Source organism: Camelus ferus, unplaced genomic scaffold (genome assembly GCF_009834535.1).
Source record: "Camelus ferus isolate YT-003-E unplaced genomic scaffold, BCGSAC_Cfer_1.0 contig3314, whole genome shotgun sequence".
Classification (NCBI taxonomy): Eukaryota; Metazoa; Chordata; class Mammalia; order Artiodactyla; family Camelidae; genus Camelus; species Camelus ferus.
Window position 1 is genome coordinate 1 of NW_022588666.1, and position 6,601 is coordinate 6,601.

The window sequence follows — 6,601 nt, forward strand, 5'->3', positions numbered from 1 at the left end:
CATTTGGCTTCATGTCATAATAAAGAAGAAAAAAGCTCAGGTTTCGTAGACAGTGTTGTGGGTAAATTGAGTCTAAGTGCTTCAGAGTCATGGAACCAGACTGCATGGTGTTAAAAAAAAATGCATGGCTAACACTTCTGTCAGTGGCTAAGCATGATGCAAACTGGAAATGTTTTCATTAGTTGTCACCAAAAAATCGCCAGTGTGTCACTTTACAGGATGATGGTGGAAGAGTGTGAGTGCAAAAGCAATGCAAGAGAGATTTCCTGAGGACAGTTATTTCCTTTAATGTTTTTGGAGGAAAGAGTTGTCTATTCTTTAGTACTTCTAGATACAATGGAAAATAATTTATTTTATACTCAGTGTTGTAGTTCTAAGGTACACGTAGTTCTGTGGGGCCGAATCATGCTAGATTTAGCAGGGAGGTTAACAAGCCCCACTCTGTCCAGATGCAGAGACTTGGCTTCCTCAACACTACAAGGAGCCTCACAGGAGCTATTGTACACTTACTGTTTACAGATTTCTTAGACTTAGAGAAAGAAGGTGCCTCCTGGAATTGCTAGGGATGTAATTATTTCTGCTGGGAAAACATAAAGTAATGCCTTGAGAGGTGTGAACATACTATTTAAAATGACAGGAAGGGATGGGTTTTTGCATTGGGGCTTAACAAAACAACAGACTTCCACAGCTTTTCAGCTATGGTTCTAGAAAGCAAAATGTTTAAAATGGCATTGGGATTGACTTTAACATTCTCCTTTATTTGCAAGGTTTCAACATTTTGGACTGTTCCTACTGTGAAGTTCCAGCTTACTCAGCATTTTTTTCTAACTTGACAGAAGTATTGCTCTAAGTCTGTGATTTTAGTCGTGCTGGTGGTTGAAGCAAGTTTTTTCCAGTTCATAACACTTGGGTTTATTGCCTCTCTTACTGCTGCATGAAGTATAGCCTTGTCCCTTGACATCGTTGTAGTGGTAACAGATGGACCCCATATCTGTTTTGCTAATTTTTACCCTCAGATTTCACATTCTAGTTTATTTCTGGGATGTTTTGTCCTACATGTAGAAGCAATTTTACAGTTTTACTCAGTTGTGTTATTTAATTATATTACTACAAAATACAAAAAGTTAAAATTAGCCTGAGCATATACATCACTGTCAGATTTTCTTGCACATAGGATGTTTTTCTGAGAACTGAAAACTTAAAAATTGATTCCAGACAATATTATAACAGACAAAATTTCTCTGTTTTAAAGATTTTTTTATGTTCAAGGGTTCTTAAGTATTGGTGTGCCTAACATGAAGCATGGCCATGATAGTTAATAAATGTCCTTCAGATCTATTTTAAATAGGAAGACTAAATTTTACACTCACTGATTTTGTACTTTTGGTGTATTACTGACACTTTCAAACACTTTCTAATGATTTATTTAAGTAATTTTTAAATTCCTCAAATGTCCATTCAGTTTAGCAGCCCTTTTTCTAAATGGGATTATACCAGTGCACCAGAGCTAAAACTGTTAATATTCCTAAGACTTTAAGTTTCTACATGACACAGCACTGCGTCTCAGCAGAATCTGGTCACGTTTCTTTTAAAAGTAGGCTTCCAAGGCAGGGCACCTCCACTCTGAATTTTAATTCTAATCAAACTATCGCAGTAGTTAAGCTCACTTCTCATAAGGCAGAGACAGAGTTTAGTGACCTTGTTTCTGGTATCAGTTCTTTGCTCTGTGGACTCCCTCCTGCCCTCATTTCATTTTGTCTGAATGGACAAATGAGGAAGCACGTTATCTTTTGAAAGCCACTCAACTTCTTCCAGTTCTTTTTCTTTCATTCACTTTTTTCTCTGTACTTAATTTTTTAGCTCCTTGATCAACAAATTCTTTCTCATTTCTTTTCTCTGCAGCAAAATACATGTATTTAATAGTTAAAAACTGACAAGTGTCATTTCCTTCATTAACCTATTTACAACAGGATGATGAATCAGAGTGGTTAAATGACTTGATTTTATTACATTTCTGGAATTGTACTTATTTCTATAACATTTAAAATAAGAATGATACCAAGTTTTAACTTAAAAGTATCAATAATCTGAAAATATATTCACTTCAGAAATGAACGTGTGTGTATGTGTGTGGCAAGTGTCTTTTTATCAAATTGATCTCTGAAAGAGAGGGCAGCATTATCTCCCAGCCTGTGACCTCAGTTTTGACCTCAATCCTGCAGTGTCCCCAGTGGGACCTTCCATTTCTATGGGACATAGTCTGCAAACTGCCAGTTATGAGAGAATCCTCCTAATTAAAAATCATTAGAATTGAAACTGGCTGATACATTGTCTTCCTGTGTATAATTTTCTCACCTTTCTGTGTTTTTGTTAAATGGAAAAGTAAGTAAAACTGCAGGTGACTTCTCCTTATTAATGTTGGACTTCAGACCACTTCCACCATCTGGACATGGGGGTCCTCACCTAGAAATAAACATAAAGGTCCCAGAAGTACGTGTTTAGAAAAATAGCTTTGCAGAGGAAAAGATAGTAATTTTACATTCAACTCATGTAAAAGTGTGATCTACATTTTGCATAGTGTTTATTAATGGTTATATGAAATTATTTCAGTCAAGGCATCTCCCTTCATCTGCTAGGTGTTTTTCACTTCACAGGACCTGCCTGGCACTGTTGTCACATTGTTGATGGCATAGGCCTCTCTAGAATGCTCTTGTCAGACAGTGTTACGGAAAACAGTCTCTGAAAATACTGGCAAATGGTAGCCCCAAATTTTGCCTTTGCACCTAACATTTACAGAAGCCTCGGCTCTCGTGTCGCTGTTATCACCACAGTGTTTATTATGTCTGGTGTACTATTTTAGACCCTGTTTAGTGAGTGGGTGACTTTTATAAGAAAGATTTTTAAAAGAACACTCTAGATGGGGACACTTGTAGTTTGAAGTGTCCCCAAACATTTTGTAATTAAATATGTAACTAATTAAGTCAAGTTTCAAAAATTGGCCCTAGTCTCTAGAATGGAAACAAAGTTACAGTTAAAGAGTTAGGTACCGTTTTCCTTGTTTCTAACTCCTAGGAAGTTGTGAATCAGAAACCAACATTGAAAACTGGCGCTAGCCTCTCCTTTTCTTTTCTTCAAGCAGGTTTTCTGACATAAATATTTTAGTCATCTACAGAGAGCAAAATACATTTTCTTAACTTGTTTGCCAGTAGAATTTTCACTTGACATTATAACAGAACTCCTTTCTTCATTTTATGTATCTACAATTCTGTGCTAAAAACATTAGCATAGAACAGACCTTAAATTTTTAGTTTTCTAGAAGTGCAGGAATGGAAAGTTCATTTTAAGAAAAAATCCATTAAAGTTAAAAAAGCTAAACTTTTACAAAGGGCAGTTTTTCTAAGAACTGCAGAGTATTGCATTCAGTGTGAAACATGACTTGAATTGTTGAAACTCTTTGTGCCAATAAGATCGGCATCGCCCTCTGAGATTATGTGTATCCGACAGGGCAGTGTTTACTGTGCTTTTCATCAGGGGAATCTAAATAGCCTTACAGATATATGTTCTCTATTATCTAAAATCAAAGTAAGTAGGAATTTATTTTATTTTATTCATGTGATTATTTTTCTATTTAAGCAATCCCCAAGTTAAGTCAAGTCTCTAAAAGTATTTTTAAAGGCCACATTTCATAAGCTAGCTGTCATTCCTATGATAGTGTGTCTTGTTTAACTTAAACATTAAAAATAATACTTGACTTATTTCAGATGCAGAAGAAGGTGATGAATAATATAGCTAGAGAATTAAAGGAAGGTATGTTGCCAACATTTCAGAATTAAATTTAGACGTTGATTTCCAAAATACACTGTAAACAGTAAATGGCACCTCTTTCTATTGTTTGAATAACAGATACTATGTTAAATTTTTCTCTTACACGTAGCTAATGAAAACTGTGAAAGCATAATTTCGTTCAGAATGATACAAATACTTATTCCTCATTTATTCATCATGACCCACAGCTTTAAAAGAAATCTCAAGAAGTCTGTGTTCTCTCTCTGTTTCTGGCTGTGCCCTTCCTCTCCTGCTCTCCCCATGGGCCTGGCACCTGCACACGGACCTGTTCTCAGAAAGCATGGAGGTCATCAGCTTCTCAAGTTTCTGGTAGTGACTGAGGCCAAAAACCCAGACTCAAGCAATCTCAGTTCATGTAGCTGTCACCTGGTGGATGACAATTAAATTTCCTGTCACTTTGTCACTGGTTAAACTTTTACCCTCAGGAAAAATCCCAAATTCCTTAGCTTGGAAGAAAAACACCCACATCGATCTGGCTCTTGCCAAAGTCTTCAGCCGTATCTCTTTCCTCCCCTGCTCTGCCCCTGTGCTCCAGGGGCTGGGCAGACTGCGTCCAGCTCCGCGGGCGCCCTTCCTGCCTCTGCTCTGTGTGTTTGCTTCTTGCCTCTCCCTCCCACACTTTCTCCTCCTCCTTCAGGTATCTGCTTACACATCACGGCCACCAAAGAGGGGACAGTATTGACACAAAGCTGGACGTCCCTTCTGAGTGTTCCAACTGTGCCCTCTTTTATACCTGTCATGGCATTTATGTCTCTGTACCGAAACTGCCTGTTCATCTGTTTTTCCAGTTTACAGTACAAGATCTTTCAGGGTGGACTCTGTCATCTTCATCTTGTGGTTCCAGTGCTTGTCACAGTGCCTTAGCACATGGTTGCTGAGTAAATGAATGAAGAGTGAGAAAACCAGGTGCTCTGATCCTTAGCCACAAGAGTAGTTAATTCAACGTGCAGCCCTGGGCAAAGTCTAGAGTAGTAACCTTGTGTTTTGTGTTGTAATCGTATGTAGGTATTTTTCATTCTTCTTAAAACTTAGAAGAGTCTCAGCTTTTCTTAAAAAATAAACTGACATTTAGTTACCTATGAAGTATTTTAAGTAGAGAATCTAATTCTTTCATTTTCTTTCCAGCTACTACTGAACTTCAGTCTGAGTCCTACAGACTCTCTTGTAGGCTCGATGGATGAATCAAGTCTAAGAGAAGATCTGGTTTCGAAAGCATGTCAAGAATATGTGGAGATTTTGAAGAAAAAGTGTACAATCTACAAGATAAATAGTAAACATTTTACCTGCTGGGCTGTTTGCCTAACATTTTAGTTATTTCCTGTTAAGTAAGATACTGGCAATGTTTATTAAAGGAAAATATTTTTGTATTATATGTGCATGATTAAAATTGATGTAGTATTTTAAACCACATTTCTCTGCATCTCATTGACTTTTAAGCAGATTTTGGGAATAAAACCCAGCACTTTGGAGTATTATATACTCAAACTGAGCATGGATGCCAGCTGTTTAAACAGCACCCAACCACCCACCAAACTTGTCATTGTTTTTGGGCAGTGTTGATTGGTAGCTTTTTTGAATTTTCCAGTGTTAATCACTGTCTATAGACCTAAAGATTTAGACGGACAGCGTTTGGATCTGCTGTGGCTGTTTCATCAATGTTCTGATGGATCACAACGATTGTTACAGTGCCATCAAACTTTCTGCATGTTACCTTAAACACTGATTCACAGATGTTTCCTCATGGAGAAATGAAATCTGCCTCAGGTTTTTCATTTTCTCTATATTTATTTACTTACTTTTTGGAAACAGTCTTAAAATCAGAGACAAGTTCCAAGCACTAGACGCAAACGGACGCTGTCACAAACCTGTCATCTCTCCCGTACATTCTCCTAAGGCATTATTTCTCTTTCCTAAATGTCACTTGTTCTACCATAAGTGCAGTTTCTCTCCCCTTTCACCAAGAAGTCATTTGTTTTTCAGAAAATGCCTTTCTCCTTTTCCTGTCACGTATTAAATTGTATTTAAGCCCCCACTTCTAGCCACCCCTTCAAATCACATTGCTTTGTGAGCTCCTGCATGTATTCATACGTAATTTTTTTCTCACAGTAATCTGCTTTAGTCAATTTAATTTGCAGGTTCCCAGTCACTGAACATAAGACCGTAAAGGAAATACTCTCCTTCTCAACAATTTTCAGGAGCTAAAATTTTAATAACTCCTACTTAGATCCTTTATTCCCTTTACCGTCCTTTTAGTGTACTTACTTGGCAAAACTCCCAACTACACAACAGACTGATTCTCATTCTTCCTCCTTATGTTCCCCTAGGCATCTAAGTGCTGAAGAAAGTCATGCACTGCCCAGTGGTCCTACTCCTTTTTTTAGTTAATTTGCACCTTCTTCCTTCTCAGTGATGATTTCAAATTCGCCTCTCTGTAAACACCTCCCTGTTTCTTCCCTCTCACTTGAACCAGACAGTCTTACTTCTGACGACAAACTTCCTGAGATTTGCCTGCTTCCCCACCAGCAGTCTGTCCCCACCCACTCTGGTGTGTCTTCCCTTCCTCCATTCCCACGCAGCGAGTCACTGATGACTCCCACATCTAAATCAAAGTGACACTTTTCCAGCCCTTGTCTAACTGACCTTCTCATTCCTCCGGGCATTCCATGTAACCGACCGCTGCCTACAGCAAGATGATGTTGAAGGTGAGGGCTTCAGCCTTCTTGGTGAGTTCACTCCGTTTACCCTGGCTGTCTCC

General features: G+C 38.1%; 1 long non-coding RNA gene across 1 annotated transcript; it reads left to right on the forward strand.

Moving 5' to 3' along the window:
* The first annotated feature begins 3,681 nt into the window (after positions 1 to 3,681).
* On the forward strand, positions 3,682 to 5,256 carry LOC116662556. The gene is made up of 2 exons (XR_004318531.1): positions 3,682 to 3,807; positions 4,972 to 5,256. It is a non-coding gene; the product is annotated as an uncharacterized LOC116662556 (long non-coding RNA).
* The last annotated feature ends 1,345 nt before the right edge of the window (positions 5,257 to 6,601 follow it).